The sequence below is a fragment of the Silene latifolia genome, chromosome 6 (assembly GCF_048544455.1).
Source record: "Silene latifolia isolate original U9 population chromosome 6, ASM4854445v1, whole genome shotgun sequence".
NCBI classification, from domain to species: domain Eukaryota; kingdom Viridiplantae; phylum Streptophyta; class Magnoliopsida; order Caryophyllales; family Caryophyllaceae; genus Silene; species Silene latifolia.
The window spans coordinates 69,871,647-69,889,781 of NC_133531.1; the positions used below are offsets into that span (position 1 = coordinate 69,871,647).

The window sequence follows — 18,135 nt, forward strand, 5'->3', positions numbered from 1 at the left end:
AAAGTTCATTGGTAGTAGGATCTACTTCCTTAGAGTTCTCCACAACTCCTTGCTTGCTACTAGCATCCATAATATCTTCATCAATTAACCTCTTCGGCCCCTCATACCTTGTACCACTCCTGAAATAGATGGCACTAACCGTTTCATGTCTTGGGGGGTTACCTTGAGGCGGTAATTGCCCCTTTTGTCTTTGGGAGCTAGAAGATACTAATTGACTCATTTGAGTCTCTAACATTTTGGTGTGGGCAAGTATGTTGTTGATGGTGATTTCTTTAGCTTGGCTATTTTTTGCATTTGGGTGAAGAATTCTTATTGATTCTTTTGCATTTAGAGGACCGCTTTTTGAACATCAAAGCTTTGGTCATTGGATTGGTTGTACGAAGGTTGATTTTGATATCCTTGGCTTTGGTTGAAAAAGGGTCTTTGAGCTTGATTTCTCATTGGAGGTGGGGTGTATGTTGGTTGAGGATTTTGAACATTTTGGTTCTTGTGTGAAAGATGTGGGTGGAATTTGGTATTCTCATTATAGTAGTTGGAATCAGGGGTGCCATTCTTGTATCTTGGAAAGCATTCACTTGTTCATTTGTTCCCTAGATTCATTTTGATCATGTTCCAAGGTTCCACAACTTTCATATACTCCATTTGGAATTGAGGATGATGCCACCATAGCATTGACATATTGTTTGGGTGATTTGGAAGCTTCATCAAGCTTAGCCATGACCTTCTCAAACTTCAAGTTGATGGTGTCGATATGAGCACTTAGTTGAGCACCCAATTGTGTGATGGAATCTACCTCATGCTTTCCTCCTCTAGTGACCTTACGAGGCCTACTATATTGGGAATTATGAACCGCCATCTCTTCGATTTTGGCCCATGTTTGGTTGTCATCAACTTCGATAAACCTCCCATTGGATCCCATATTAAGCATATTGCGTGAGTCTTCATATAAGCCGTTCCAAAATTTTTGAACAAGGAACCACTCACTAAGTCCATGGTGTGGACAAGAACAAGAAGTGTCCTTAAATCTCTCATATGCTTCATATAATGATTCCTCATCCCTTTGCTTGAACCCGGTGATTTGGGCTCTCAACATGTTAGTCTTCTCCCGGGGATAGAATTTCTTGTAGAAAGCAAGTGCTAACTTCTTCCATGAATCAATACCAAGGGTAGCCTTGTCTAGGCTCTTCAACCATTGCTTTGCGGTACCGATCAAGGAAAAAAGAAACAATACTCATCGGATTTGGTCTTGAGTAACTCCGGTTTGAGAAATTGCATCACAATAGTCACAAAAAGTCTCCATATGTAAATGAGGATCTTCAATAGGCATCCCTCCATCTATCAACTAATTATATGAATGCGGATTTGGCAATAAAATTACCGGTTAAATGTGGTGGTGTAGGAGTACCGTTTGGTAGGTTCTCCTCGGTTGGTATGGAATGAGATGAAAATTTAGGCATTGTAGGTTGATTTTGTGGTTGGTTTGGAATTGGGTTATCCTCTCCTTCTCTTGCAAAAGGGTTGACAAACTCAATGTTATTTGGTTGAATGTCCACAATCTCTCGAATACCTACTACCCTTGAAATACCTATAGCAACTCTTCTATTGTTGGTTAAGGTCCTTTCAATCTCGAAATCAATAGGTAATAAATTACCTTGTGATCTCCTAGTCATGCAAAATATCATACAACTAGAAAACAATTAGAACAACCTTGAGGATATTGACTTCACCAAGGTAAAGAAAGACACAACTAAAAACAATTAACGAAAATCAAATCAATTGAACACCGTCCCCGACAACGCTGCCATTTTTGGTGCGGTAAGGTTTAGTATCGTTATTACTCACCAAAAAAATATTTATATCTTTACTAGCTACTCTTAGTAGAGCGATAAGCAAAGGTCGGATCCCAAGGGACGGGTATTGATTTAGGATTTCAATTGCAAGTAGTTATATCTTAGGGTGTCACAAATTTGGGTTGAGATGAGATGTGGTCTAAACTAAGCAACAAGATGAATGTAAATTAATGAAAACAAAGTAAAGCAATTAAAGAGGGTTTGTAAACAATTAATTAAAGGCACTAGGGTGTCATGGGTTCATAAGGGATTCATGGAAATAGATCATACGAACATGATTTCAAATAAGTACAAGCAACTTATTGTTGTGATAGGATCGAGTTAGTGTATATCTTACAATCCCTAGGAAGATTTAGGTCCCGGAGCCGAGTCGATCAAGACTTTACAACACCTACAAGTCGACTTAGTCTCTTCCTATTTAACTCTATGCATGGTCTAATAAGGCTTGATTTGGTTTATATCTTACAAGCCTCATTGAAAAGATAAGAGATGGGTAAAAAAATACAAGGTTTCATAGTCTAGTATTTCATCAAACATAACATCTGCATAGGTTGAAATCACAACAAGCAAGCAATTAATTATGAAAGCATATTAATTTAAGCATAGATCTAATTTCATGATTGATTCCCCTAATTCCCCATTAACCCTAGCTAAAGGATTACTCACTCATGATCAAGTTTAGCAAGCTAATAAGGTTGTCAATCATACTAACAAAGCAAAACATGATGAACAAATAATGTGATTAACAATAACTAAGCAAAGGTAAAAGGGATTATACCTACTTAAGATGATCCAAATAAAGCAAAGAATAATTAAAGTAACTTGATGATTGATGGAAGGTTATCAATCCTCCAATAAACCTCAAATAATCTTCTAATTACCTAACTAAAACTAAGAACAATTGAGAGATTAATCAAAGATTAAGATGTGATTAATATTGAAATGTGTATTACAACTTTGATTAGGACTAAATTAAGAGATTGATTATGATAAGATGCTAATCTAGGTAGTACAATAGGGTATTTATACTAAACTTAAGTACAAGGATTAGGGTTATTAAGGGCTTAAATGACGATTAAGACCCTAAGAGAAGCTTGATAATTTGCAACTCCCGAGGGACATGCGCGGATCATGTAGGAACTCCCAAGGAAATCCGCGCGTCCTGGCTTGAAGTACGCTTGGTCCTGTAAGGCGATCCGCTCGGGCTAGCATCGGGACGCTCGGATCCAGGATCTGGTACGCGCGGCTTGAGCTCGGGACGCTCGGATCCTGGGTCAGGGTTCATCTCTTTTTCTTGGCTCCCTAACAATCCGTGGGTACTGTCTTAGGGACGCACGGATCGTTCATCATTGCCCATTTCACTTAATTTATTTGCTTAGGATTCTAGTGTTGGTCTCCTCTTCGATGCTTGGTCATTAGATGCGATCCATTTAGCTCCATTTTGCTCCATAAATGCAAAGCTAGCAATCCTCTCCTACCAAGGACACAAAACCTCAAAGAATATGCAAAATGGGAAACTAAAGATAAGAAATGACCCTAATATATGCTAGAAAGCATGGGAACGAGGTTAATTCGAGGACTAAATGTGCTCAAATATGTGTCACATCAATGATCAAGGCAACGCAAGAGGACACCAAGTGGTGTTCTTTTATATAATTCTCCCTGCATGAGGAGGTATTGAGAGGCAAGTAGGCGTATGGCGCGTTGTCCCTTCTTATCCATATTTGGTGAATATGTACCATTAAGCTTGAAATTTAGAATTGCCTGGAACCAAATTTCCCCTGGGTTTTCCTCTTTATCTGTAGGCTGGTTTTGACTGCCGTTTGATGCACAAAGGTATTTCAACCATGTTGTCTGGCATACTATTCAAGGATGCGAGTTTTGCAAGAGCGTCCGCAAACTGATTTTCTTTACGAGGCAGGTATAAATAAGTAACCTGATCGAAGAATTGGGCAATCTGATCCATCCTAGCCTGATAGGGTGCTAGACTTTCACTTCGGATTTTCCTGGAGCCAGTGATTTGGTTAATGATTAAAGATGAGTCCCCATGAACTCAAATATTCTTGATGCCTAAAATTACTGCTGCTTGTAGACCAATGAGGCAAGCTTCATACTCTATTGCGTTATTGTCACCTCGAAGTCGAGTTTGACAGAAAGTGGTGTATGCTCGCCTTCAGGAGAAATGAGCAATACTCCTATTCCAAATCCTCTCAAATTGGATGCCCCATCGAAGTAAAGATCCCAAGAATCCATACTTGTTTGTAAAATATCCTCACCTGGAAAAGACAACATGTCTATTGCTTGAGTATCGTTGATAGAATTATCTGCGAAGAATTCGGCCACGGCACGCCCCTTTATAACTTTCAAAGGTACGTATTTGAGATCGAACTCTGAGAGCATTAGGGTCCATCTAGCCAAGCGTCCATTGAGGACGAGTTTCTCAAAGAGGTATTTGACGGGATCCATTTTAGAATACACTTTGATTGAGTAGCTAAGCATGTAATGGCGTAGCTTCTTTGTTGCCCACAAAAGAGCAAGGCATGTCTTCTCGAGAGGTGTATAATTACTCTTACTAAGGTAGTAGATAGCTCTTTCTTCTTTTCCAACTGTCTGTGCGAGCATAGCCCCCATGGCTGTTTCAGTAACTGTCAGATATAAACCAAGAGGTTGATCTTGTTAGGGAGGCATTAGCACTGGTCGCTTGGCGAGTATCTCCTTTATCATGTCAAATGCCTTTTGAAAATCATCGTCCCATATGGTATGATCCGTTTTCTTGAGCTTTTTGAAGATAGGTTCACATATCATAGTGAGTTTCGATATGAATCGACTTATGTACTGCACTTTGCCCAGAAATCCTCTAACCTCTTTTTCTGTTTGGGGTTGTGGCATCTTAATTAAGGCCTTGATCTTAGATAGATCAATTTCTATTCCCCTCTGGCTGACAACGTATCCCAGAAGCTTGCCTGACGTTACTCCGAATGCACATTTATGAGGATTGAGCCTCATGTTGTATTTGCGCAATCTGAGAAAGAACTTGCGAAGGTTAGCGATGTGCCCTTTTCTATACTTATATTTGACGATCATATCGTCCACGTACACCTCCACCTCTTTATGCATCATGTCATATAGCAAAGTAGTCGCAGTGCATTGGTACGTAGCCCAGCATTGATTAGCCCGAATGGCATAACAGTATAGTAGTATATGCCCCCCTGAGTGACGAAGGCTGTCTTACGCATATCTTCTCTGGCCATTTTGAGTTGGTTATATCTTGTATATCCATCCATGAAGGATAACAATGTGTGATCTGCTGTATTATCTACCAATATATCGATGTGTGGTAGAGGGAAGTCATCTTTAGGACTCGCTTTGTTCAAGTCACTGAAATCAACACAAACCCGGATTCGCCCATCCTTTTTGGGTACGGGGAGTATATTAGCCACCCAATATGAATACTCGGAAACTTTGATGAATCCGGCTTTGAATTGCTTATCGACGTCTTCTTTAATCTTTAGAGCCCACTCTGTCCTCATCCGACGAAGCTTCTGCTTTACAGGTTTGAAACCTGGCTTGATTGGAATGCGATGTTCTGCAATATCCATGTCAATCCCTAGCATGTCTTTATAAGACCAAGCGAAGATGTCTTTGAACTCGTGTAGGATGTCATAGAAACTGGCCCTTTTAGTTGGGTTTAGGGTCGTCCCTATCCTAAGTTCTTGGGGTTCTAATTCTGTTCCTACGTTGATAGGTTTGGTGTTTTCTATAACTTGTGCCCCTTCCTCCTCTTCTAGTATTTCTTTAATGATATAGGGAGGTAATTCGATTGAGTTTGGGTCAGGATCATCCTCATTATCATCGTAAACATAATTGCATTCAAAATAACACAAGGAGTAAGCAAATCAGATTTATTCATATTAAAGTTGGAAAATAGCTGAAACAAGGAAGCCATCTGCGTAGTTGTCAGTGGCGGTAAAGGGACAGTTGCTGGGACATTCCCTAAACTACTATTACTAGGTGATACTATGCTAGGAGAAACGAAAGGGTGAGGAGTGACGACAGGAGGAGACTCTCTAGCGACTTCCCTAGACTTAGAATACGACTCCGACTCTGATTCCAACTCTGACTCGAATTCATCATCTTCGGGTTCTCCTTTGAATATCTCTCCTTCTCCAGTAGTGACCTTGAAGAGTTTTCCTTTATTGTTTGTCAACTTGATCAAGTTTCTCCATCCTTTCTGCTGATTTGAGCTGGTGTCAGTGATCAATGTTGTAGGGTTAAAATGGTCCGTCTTGAAGTATCATGATAATGATCTCATCCCGCGCTGCCTTGACGAATCGATCCTCTCCAAATAGAAGGCTAACAGTCTGTTCGTCGAGACAAGGTGTCTGACGAGTTTTGACGGTAGAGACCGTTTCTGGAGGAATGAAGTAGCAATCGTGGAAGAACTCGATTCCAGCTAGTTGAATGCCTCTGTATCTCCAAGGTTCGGGAAATGCATGAAAATATTCACAATTCCCTTCCCTGACGAAGTACCCATTTAGTGTAGGGAGGTAGGGTTGCGTTTGGACTCCTTTACTTTTGCGAATCTGAACCTGAGCAAGAATTTCAAGGGTTTCGGCCTTCGTGGGTTTGTACCCCAAGCCTAGTGGTATCCTTTGGGAGTTACCTTCCTTAAAAGGTGCAAAGGTATTCTCTCTGATGGGGTTTAGTGGCATTCCTGGGAAGTATTCCTTGCATTTGAGTATGTGGTTGACCACCAAGTTGAAGTTTTATTTGTTGAAGTATAGGAGAGCCAGCTCGCTCTCTATAAGGTTTATGATTTGAAATCCTCCAACCTCGTACACTGGATCCGTAACTATTTGGTTGCTTGATATTTTCTCTATTACGGCCCTGATAGGTGACGAAGTGATCGTCACTACCTTGCCATCTAGAGGGATCTTGATCTTTTGGTGTAAGGTGGACGTCACTACTTTGGAAGTGTGGATCCAGGGCCTTCCTAGAAGTATATTGAAAGACGCCTCTATGTCCACTATTTGAAAACTAACCTTTCGCTCGATTGGCCCAGTGGCCACAGTAAGGTTAATTAGCCCCACTACTTTACGTCGCGTTCCATCGTATGCTCGAACGCCTTGGTTAGTAGGAGTCCAGTCTGATTCTTTCATGCCTAACTTGTATGTTGTCTTTAGTGGTATGACATTTGATTGCGGAGCCATCATCCACCAAAGTCATTGGTACGTTTTTTTTCAAGCATGTGACTGTGATGTATAGAGCGAGGTTATGAGTGACGCCAAAGGGAGGCAAGTCCTCATCTGATAAAGTAACTGAGTTACTTAACTTGACTGAGTCTTGGAAGACTAGGTTGACGATGTCGTCGGGTGTAGAGTCATGTGCTATGTTCAATTTAGCCAATACTTGCAGCAAAGCCTGGCGATGAAGAAATGAACTCGCAACTAGTTGCCAGACTGAAAGATCAGCCTTTGTCTTCTGAAGTTGCTTTAATAGATGGTCAGCAGATGTATCTTCGCCATCATTTGGTGTGACGACGTTGGTGTTGGCATTTGGACCATTAGTAACTGGACCACTCGTTTGTCCTTGAGTGACATTTTGGTATGGACGTCCCAAGCGAGTAAGGTGGTATACATCTTGATCTTCATTAGCCTTAACTAGAGGATGTTCTTTGAGGTAAACATCTTCGTCGTCATCCGCCCATATTCCATTGACGATACTGAGCTCTCTCAAGCTTATGATTTCAGCCTCTAGGTTGATTATTTGATCGACTAGACTGTCGGTTACTGCTATTACTTTTTGCATTGTGGATCCTTGAGATAAGATTGTTACCACTGGTATGTCTACCCTAGGTATAGTGTTGGGATTGCGTAGGGATGCCACTGTAGCTTCTAGTTCTGAAACTTGTCCACTTACACCCTTTACCCATGCGACAAAATCAGAGATAGTGGGGGATATGGTGGAATAACTCTCCTCATTTTCTACTGCATTGACCTCATCTTCAGCTGGAGAAATAAGGTGCGAACAATCCAAGGTTGATTCTTCATCCGTGATCATCAGAATTCCAAGAGGATTCTGAGTATTGTTAGACTTGCTTGCAGGAGGTATTGGCAAGCGCCCATCTTCAATCATATCCTGAATGGCATGCTTCAATTTGAAACAATTCTCTGTATCATGCCCTTCGTCTCTATGGTACTCGTAATAGGCATTCTCATCCCATAACCTAGACTTCTTCTCTGGGTCAGGTGTAGGTTCTATGGGTTGGAGTTTACCTTGCTTCATCAGTCTTTTTAGAGCATTGGAGTATGAGTCACCAACATTGGTGAACTTCCTCTGTGGGTTATTCTTCTTTGTAGACGATTCGACAAGGTTGACTTCATCGGTCTTGCTAGTGGAGCCATAGGAACGACTCGTTGTGCCTTGATATCCACGACCTATCATTTTGGACAAGAGTCCTTTACGGATGTCATCTTCAATTCTTGTTCCTAGTACAATTAAGTCTTTGAAAGACTTTATGTTTTGGTACCTTCGGTGGTTCGCATAGATTGGCCTTAAATTATCCACGAACTTTTCAACAAGAGTAGCTTCGTCTGGGTGTTCGATGAGTCGCGTGCTAGTCTTTCTCCACCTACTTAGGAAGTTGATGAAACCGTCTTTCTCACTTTGGGTAAGAACCTCTAGAGTGCGCATATTGACTTGAATTTCAGCATTATTTGCGTACTGTTTGGTAAACTCAATTGCAGCATCGTCCTAAGTAGCAATTTTCTTGTGATCCAAGGAGTAGAGCCATTGCTTAGGAATAGTATCAAGAGATGAAGGAAAGATCCTTAAGAACATCTCTAGCTTAATGCCTTTGATAGTCATATAATCTTTGAATGCACGAATATGATTCAAAGGGTTTTCATACCCCTTAAACTTCGGGATGTCAGTCATGTTGAAGTTAGTTGGCAGTTGAGCATTTACTGCCTCATATTTGCGACTGTTTTCCCTATAGATATCATCTCCCTTGAGATACATTAGTTGCTCCTCCAAATACTGGAGTCGCTTTTCAGCTTCATAGGACCTGGTGGAAGATTGACTTCTGGTTGTTCAAAGGGTGAAGGATCATCGCGCATGAGCGCGTTGGGAATAGGATCCTCTGATGGAGGATGTCTAGCTTCCACAACGACAATACGACCTTCGATGGTGTTAAGGCGATCATAAGCTTGGTCTTGGCTTGTCTGGAGACGAAGGAGTGCAGCTAGGATTTGATCGTTACCATTTGCGGACGGTTCGGGTTGACCATTAATGCTTCCATGACTGGTTCCCATCGTTTTGGACTGAGGATAAGAAATTGATGACGAATCAAAACACGATTGACCATTTTTTCACACTTACTCGAAAAGACTCGACTCGTGAAGTGGGCGTGTGCCACTGTGTCAAGTGAGATTTGAAAGTGACAAATTTTGAAATCTTTGTCCTAGACAACCGTAGTGTAGTTGTAGGAGTGTTGACTCGATGTGAGTTTTGAAATGGGTTTGAGGCCCGATGTTTTGACTCGATATTTGGACAGAGTTTCAGCTTATTTTGATCTGTTTTAGGCCATTGTTTAAAAAGAATGTTTACATTGTGAAATGGATTTTATTTTACAAAATTTCGTCATGGTTTTGTTTACAAATGGTGATCATGTATATGATACAAACATACATATGCGTATTATAACGGTATGCTGACTGCATTTCAAGGGTTTTGGCTTAAAAAGGTGGGTCGCCATACCAAGCAATCAAACCCTGGTATGTGGAGCGGTCCGTGCCAAACATGAGTCAGTTCGGTTCCTAGTCCATTCCCTCAAGTAGTGAAAGCTCTCGATATAAACATGAATATGTACTGCGGTATGGTTGACGTCAATCGCTATCCATCTTTAGGCCCAGATAAGGATTTGGACCATCCAGACGGGACGATTGGTCGAATGGGTTGGTATAAGGCCTAGGAAGACCAAATGAAACGACCTAAGATGGTCGAGTAATGAAAATCGACAACTGTCTCGTATAAACTATTCCCTAACCTTGTTCAAGTTTTACCCTGGGTAACACGTAAGTGTATCATCCCCAGCGGAATCGCCAAACTGTGGACATGGGCCACCCGTGCTGCGTGCACCCACGCATTGCTTTCGAAGCGGCGTCACTTCTCCCATAAAATATTGGTTTGCCAAAGCACGTCATGGGCCGTTACCGATTTGTGAGGCGTTGAAACCGGTGAAAGGTTGAATGAGACTGCATTTGTGGAGTCGCCACCAATTTATTATAGAAAAATTGGAAACTGTTTGAATACCTCGTGCCACGTCAAGACACAAAGTAATGACATGAACACTAAGAACTCGTTACCCTTAGCATTCCATGTCTAGAATGACTCTCGTGATACCAATGAACACGGATGTTCACAGAGATCTTGAGTAAGGGGTGAGGGTACGTATTAGGAAGCTCTTTTATTTGAACACATAATCTTACCCGCCTCAACAGCGGCCTCTACTAATTATAAGGGAAATTATTCATATTTGATATGTCGTCGATGTAATGCATGCAATGCAACAGACACATATTAATCCTAGCATGTGAAATTGGACTATGTCGGTTAACACGTGTTTTAGCAAACAATGTGGTCGAAGTAAATGTTAGATTCAATACATGTGAAAACCAAGTAAATAAATCATACAAAATAATAATTACGATAAATGAATTAAAATAATTAAAAATACAAGAATTACAAGGATTATTTGATCTATGTCAAAAGCACGCTCAAATGCGGGATTTCGAAGTAGAAAATAAAAGGAAAATAAAATTGGAATTAAAATATGAAAATACGTTAGATTAGAGATGATAATATGGATAATAGGTGATTTAAACCGTAATTAGAAACTACGTCAAAGAGAGAAAGAGTTCAGGGACATAAGCCAACCCAGAACAGGTGCAGCAGCTGCTGCGTCCTCTGGAAGAGGCGCAACACTTCCTTCGTCTGTTCTTGAGTTGGGTTCTGGCTGTGAAGTCAGAATCACAATATCATTATCGTTTCGTGGTATATTTAGGATGGGTTATCAATGTTAAACTCGAATTGAAGTGCTTTAATTGATTACATGCATCTGGACAGGTCATAAAGCGAATACAAACGAGAATTTACAAAGGTTTACATAATTATGATGAATTCGTATCGGAAATACAAAAAGAACGAAACTTGAGGTTAGAAACTGGACAAATAAGAAAACTTATGTATTAAATTAGGACTTTCAGAACCTCGACATGAACAAGGCGAAACCCAGAAGAATCGATTTGAATTAAAACGGCGAAAACCTGCAAGTATTGAATTTCTCGGGATTAAGGACGAATTAAGCATTGTAATTAAAAAGGGAATTTGTTAAAATTACACGATTTATATACTGAAACAACAACAAAAAGAACGAAAGAATAAGAGAAAAAGAAAAGTTTTAGAAAGTCGAGGAAGAAGAAGAAGAAGAGCAAAAGCAGCGAGTAGCCTCTGGAAGAGGCGCAGCAGATCCTACGGCCCTTTGAAGAGGCGCAGCTGCTGCTGCGTTTCTTCTCGACGTCTAACCTCCGCTGTTTTATAAATACGGTTTTAAAGGATGGATTTTAAATTGTTTTTGAACGTGCTCTTGAAATAAATCTACAATAATTGATACAAAATGAAAGATACAATAATAAAATGGGATTTTACACCTCAAACTTACATCATTGACGAAACGAGATTGACTAAAGTTAACGTTAGTGATTGCTCGACTCGAATATGCGTGGAAAGTGCCCTCGTTAGAGGATTTAAAAGATTGATTAGATTGATTTAAAGTGGAGTTGGTCAAATTGGTCGGTCTATGCAACGTGACTGGGACTCAGAGTGATCTCAGCTTACGTGGTCGATTGATCAAGCATGTAGGCGTCGAAAGCAATGGCGTAGTCTAGAATTCAAAGAGAGAGAAAGAAGGGGCGGAACAGTCGCGTGCCAGATATGGAGGACTACGGTCTCTATTTATACTAAACACATGAAAGAGTTTAGGAATGACACGGATATGGAAACAAATCACGGAAATATTCTAAAAAGCGTGAAAAGAGGGCTGGAGAAGAGGCGCAGCAGCCACTGTGATCCTTCGAAGAGGCGCAGCACCTGCTGCGTCTTTTCCCAAGAGGTTTCCTCCTCAGCAAGAAAGATTTCCGCATTTTATTATGGAATTTCATTAGATCTATACTTCCTTATTCTATAAAACACAAAATACGGAAGATATTTACTTAAAAATATTAATTTAAATTAGGAATAAATATCCAGAGAATTCTACAACATTCCGGAATATTACGACTTGGCATTTGAACGGTTTTTAGAAAATGAAGCGGTTTTCTACCCGGACTCCAAATGTACTCTAATTACTGTCAAAACGACCGTATTAGCGCGTAGATGACGACCAAGGGGTTGACTCGAGTGTTTGAGCTATCACTTGTCGATGAACTTATGGACTGTCATAAAATCGTTCCTCGTATCAAACATGCGGCCCAATCATCACTGGGTGGTTGGCGGGAGGTGTATAAATGAGGTATCTACAAGTTTAGAGTTTTAGAAATGTGATTAAGAACTGATTATAAAATGATTAAAACTGATAACACGTCTTATATATATATTTCTCCAATTATCTTAGTCAAACTGCGGAAAAACAACCCGTCAGGTTAGGAACTCGGTCGAGTACCTGAGGTACTCGGCCGAGTACGACCTACTCGGCCGAGTTCCTCACAACTCGGCCGAGTGCACCTAAAATAGTAGCCTGTCTAAAAGTACTCGATGACTTACTAGACTGAGTATGGCCTACTCGGTCGAGTAAGTTAAGACCAGAAAACCGTAGTATTACAGCCGAGCCTGGGCGCTAACTGAACCCCTACCAGACCTCGTGACACCACACGAGTCTCTCCATACTCAAGTCATGAACGTGTAGGTTCCTCTTGGAGTAGGAAGCTCTAAGAGGCGACCCAAGCGTAAGACGGTCTCCTGACCCGTCTTACGTGTAATGCCCCAACTATCCGGGCCAAGATAATTTGAGCGTTACCATCTCGGTTTCCCGAGGTAGTGTTTCAAAACTTCGATAAAAGAACATTTTATAAACAAACATAATGTTTAGTGATTACATAAACGTAAACAAATGAATGAAATTACAACTCATGACATCTATACTCTTCTAATCAACTAGACTCGTCTCGTGACTCATCAAGCTCGTCTCGTCTCCCGAGTGCGTGAATATGCAACATGATTATGATATGGATGACACACTATAAAATTACCACCACCACGGTATCGGGACACGCCCACACATACCAACAACCACAAACAGGTACTGGGACACGCCCAGACGTACCAGGTCCGGAAGCCAATCGGATCCCCTGCCAGACATCGTGTCTCAACCACACGAGTCCCTCCGTAACTCAAGCTATTAATGTGCACATCCCTCTTGGAGTGGGAAGCTCCATGAGGCGACTCGAGCGTGATACGGTCTCCCAACCGCCTCACGTCTCCATAACAACAAGTAATCCACCATATCCTCCGACAAACAAGACAATACAATAAATGCAAGATACCATATAATAGACCAATTATCGACTCATCCAATCAACTTGACCAACATCATGTTATAATTCAATCCAACTAACATACTTATCTCCTTAATGATGCTATTATCCATTAAACATGTTATAATGCAATTATTCTAATTATGTGACACTAATTACAACACTAATCCCAACATATGTAGTTACCACATTATTGAAACCGAGTAGGATTAACCTACCTTTTAGCATACTCCATAAGCTAATCCAAGACAACAAGAATCCATCTCATAAAACTGTCTCATCCTACAATAATCACATAACAACTATCATAATGCAACCTAATCTATTATACAATATAAAACCCCTTATTATTACCCTCTGATTACCCATAAACACATACTAATTGCTAATTAATCAACCGAATTGAAAACCCCCAAAAGTTAGGGTTCATAAGACTAGAAAAGGGTAGATCTTAACTTAAAAATCAAGAGGAAGGTAACGAATCCACTTAACCAAACTTGAATCCCCTAATATGGTGTTTGTGAGGATTTTAGAGAGAAGGGAGAGAGTTTGGAGAGATAAGGAAGAAGCTAGAAATGATTTTCAGGTTAGGGAAGAAAGGGTTTAATCTCATGTTCTGAACAGTGTCACTCAATCGAGTGGCGAGTCCACTCGGTCGAGTGTCGCTCACTCGGTCGAGTGCCGGTCCACTCGGTCGAGTGTGACACGGTTCTCAGCAATGACCAGTTTTCGTAAAACAGTAAATCTCACTCGTTTCGTGATCATTTTGGGCGTGTGACCTACCTTTGGAATTGTAAGAGAACAAGCTATCACCTCTAATTGGAATCACATCAATAGCATGTCTAGATCTTAAGTTATGACAATTTTAAGATGACCCTTCTATAGGCGGACGTTATAACAACTCCACTAAGTCTAGTATTGGTTATACTCGGTCCACTCGGTCTACTCGGTCGAGTGAACACCTTAAAAACTACGAGGTATTATAATCTTCCCTCCTAAAAAAGAACTTCGTCCCCGAAGTTCACCTCACTCTCTCATTTCCTCAAATCTCATGCATTTTCTCGCACCTCACATGTTTATCAACCGTATATGCTCTTTCTAAACATCACACTCATCCCAAAGTTCTTCACTCAATTCCCACTACTTCTCACATTCTGTACTTTCTATTTCCTAAATTTTCGAATTATTACATCCACTCCCTCTAAAAGAGAAATTCGACCCGAAGTTCAGCCACCAAACCTCATAATGATCTCATACACTCGTTACTATATTCCACGAATAACTATGTTCCAGGTTTAACAATCTCTCTTACCTATTGCAACTCCATTATAAAGTCTCATATTGTCTTATGTCATTGCTATAATCGCACTCTAGAAGCCTCTTTAAGGGCCCCCTACCTACAAGCCTCCCAAAGGTTAAGCGCCAGGTCAAACCCACGATTCCCATCTATAATCCCATAACTAATTCCCAACTCAAGTCGGTTATAATTATACGTATCTATCACGGTGTATAAGTTGATTATTATTACATATCTATATCACGTCAAATCTCATGCTTTCACATGTATGCACATCAATCACGAATATGCGGACTACAAGAAATACTCAAACAATGCAAATTCTCGTTATGTGACTCAACCATATTCAACATCCCCATTTCCGGACATCATGTCCACGCATATACCGCGTCAAATCAACCATGTGATCACACATGTGTTTCTGTGGACATGGCCCACCTGCAAGCCCAGCCGATCTATGGACATACAACGGTCTTTTGAAAACCACGCTCGGCGGCGTAAAAATGCTTTCGACCGGATCGTTTTAGATCGGTCGGTTTCTGCTCGATAAGGGTCTCGAAACGATTAGAGATGTTTGGAGTCGCCACCAAGCATTTGTGGGATGCTTGGAACCCATTCGAATCCACTTTATACCTCGGTCAAACGAACCACAAAGCAGTGTTTGACATAGGTACTAAAGATAAGGAATCGTCCCTCTTTAGCATCCTATCTCTAGAATGACTCTCGTACGCCCTGGATAAGGTCGTCCACTATCCAATGTTTCTGAGTAAGAGGTGAAGGTACGTATTGGGAAGCCCTTTAATCAGACACCCAATCTCGCCCGCGGTAGCGGTCTCTACTGATCGATCATGGTTGGTTGAATGCAAAAGTTGATAAAACGGTTTAAATGCATGAATGCACATCCAATAATTTAAACCTAACATGTGAGAGCTTTCTAAGTCGGTTGATTTAATCCAAGTATCAAGTATAAGATGTCGAGTTGGATTAATGGTTGATTTGCATGAAAGACGAAAATTAAACATCCATTTACCGTATTAGGTTTATGGTGCATAACGTGATCCATTTGTCTTAGTAAAGCATTTTGCAAACATGATTTTTGAATGAACAAATAGTCATCTGATCCGTCCTATATCCGGGCTAACCGGAGTCGGGATTGTCCTAGACTAATGCTGGAAAGGGAACAGCCCCTGTGCTCAGCGGCCATATGAGGCGCGAGCATGCCGGCGGTGTAAGGGGGCCTCCCCTGGTTTTGGAAATAAGAAAGAAGGGGCCTGTTTTAGGCGCGGGTCAAGCAACAGTTATATGCCGTGTTCTGACCATTTGGAAAACGTTTATAAAACGTATTGAAAAATGGGTATTTGACCCAATTTGGTTTGAAAGGGTCGTTTAGACCGTATTTGTTGATATGAAGAACGGGACTTGAATAATCGTCATTATTTTGATGATATTCGGTGTCAGGTTCGACTTGACAAGCTTGACATGAATAGTTTTGAAAATAATTATGAACTAATTGTTTTAAGTTCACTTGAATATAATTAGTCGATACTTATCATCGTACCCGGGTTAAAATCCGGCATGGTATGTAAAACCAAGGATGACTTTGTGTTGGTGACTAATATGCTTGTTTTGAAAATGTGAAGAAATGATGAAGGGCTTTAAAATACCTCCCAAAATGCAAAGAAATAAAAGGCTTTAAATACCTTTTAAATGTTATTAACCAAATATTATCACCGAAACACGTATTTAACCGTCATGGTATGAGGAACCAAGGGTGAAAAATGTTTTATGGTTAAAAACAAATAAAATAAAATAAAAAAGGTTTGAAAATATTTGAGATGGTAAAAACCGATTACAAATATGAAAATGGATTAAAGGGGAAAGACGAGAACAAACACGGTTGAGTTCTGACCTGGACACCCCATTGAGGCGCGAGCTTATGTGCACAATAAGGGGCTTCTGCCTCAGGCCAAAACTCAGTTTTGGCTCGTTTATCCCATGTTTTGGATCGTTTTATGCATGTTTAAGCATGTTATAGTCATAAAACAAATGAAGACATGATAAAAGAAGGATTTTTACACCCTCATACTTACATGTTTGGTTATGGCGTGAAACCGACGTAAGTGTACCAACTCGTTTGGTCGGAAAAAGACTCGGTTTAAAACCGTTTTGGTAAGTAAAAAGAGTGTTTTATTAAGATTAGTGACGGTGTAGTGGTCGGTCAAGTGATTTAATGCATGATGACGGTACCAAACAATGTGTAAGGCTTGTATTTACGATCGGTACGTCGTAAATACGCGTCGGATTGTGACTTAAGAAGTGGAGTCGAGAATTTTAAGGGAGAAAAGAGGGGGCGGACACTCGCGTAAGTTCTCAAATTGGGGCATTTGAGAGGTAATTATAGGAAAATGAGTGGTTGTGTGAGTTTTGAGCGACGTGGCCACCTGGGCTGCTCAAAGAGGCGCGAGCCACGTCGCGGGTCTTCGAGTTGTCCTGTCACTTTCACACAAGTGCAATCATGATTTGTTCTATCCTAGGATTTGTAGTCACATGTTTGGTACTTGACCATTCATGAATCCGGGAAATCTTAGTATAGAAGGCTTTGAATGTTTTGTTTTCGGTGGTTGACTCGGTTTGACTCGTTGTTGGAGTCGGGATTTGAATTTTTGAGTCGGTTTTTGGTCCGGTGTCGGTTTTGACTCTAGTTAGTGTCATTGCGACCCCATCGTCGTGCATTAAACATTCAAGGTACTTTTGAAAAGTTTTGAAATGTTTTATTTTTGAAATCGTTTTAAGTTTTCCGACGTAAAGTTGTACACAAACTGTCGATCAAACGCCGCGATTCCAAATCATGTTATAGTCCGATAATCATCGGGTGTTTGTTGAAGTCTCCGCAGAATCGGGTATCTCTGAGCCCCCACTTTGACTGAGGCTTGGACAGGGCGAAAGTCAAAGTAGAGCCCCCAGGTCCATCGAAGATTACAACCTGGAGGCCCAAGCGACGTCGAGGCGGCTCGAAAGAATTCGGGCCAGGGACCTGCCGTCGGGAAGGGCGACGCCAAGGCGACTCGAGGGTACGAGTCAAGGACCTGTCGTCGGGAACAGTTTAGAATCTGTCGACTATCCGTGCGGGTCGTTTAAAGTCCGTTAGACTATGTACAAAGGCTCGCCAGCCATAAGAAGGAGTCATACCTGAGGCATCTTCGGATACGTCCTTGCACGTTTGCGTATAAAGGCTTGCCAGCTGCGGTGCGTATGTGAGGAGGGCTCGCCAGACGCGATGCGTAGTAAGGCTTGCCAGCCATGGTGCGTACATAAGGAGGGCTCGCCAGCCGCGATGCATAATAAGGCTCGCCAGCCATGGTGCGTACATGAGAAGTGCTAGCCAGCCGCGATGCGT

The 18,135-nt window shown here is 41.1% G+C and overlaps 1 non-coding gene across 1 annotated transcript; it reads left to right on the plus strand.

Moving 5' to 3' along the window:
* The first annotated feature begins 986 nt into the window (after nucleotides 1-986).
* LOC141588889 (small nucleolar RNA R71) lies at nucleotides 987-1,093 on the plus strand. Its single transcript, XR_012519855.1, has one exon. It is a non-coding gene; the product is annotated as a small nucleolar RNA R71 (small nucleolar RNA).
* Nucleotides 1,094-18,135: the final 17,042 nt, after the last annotated feature.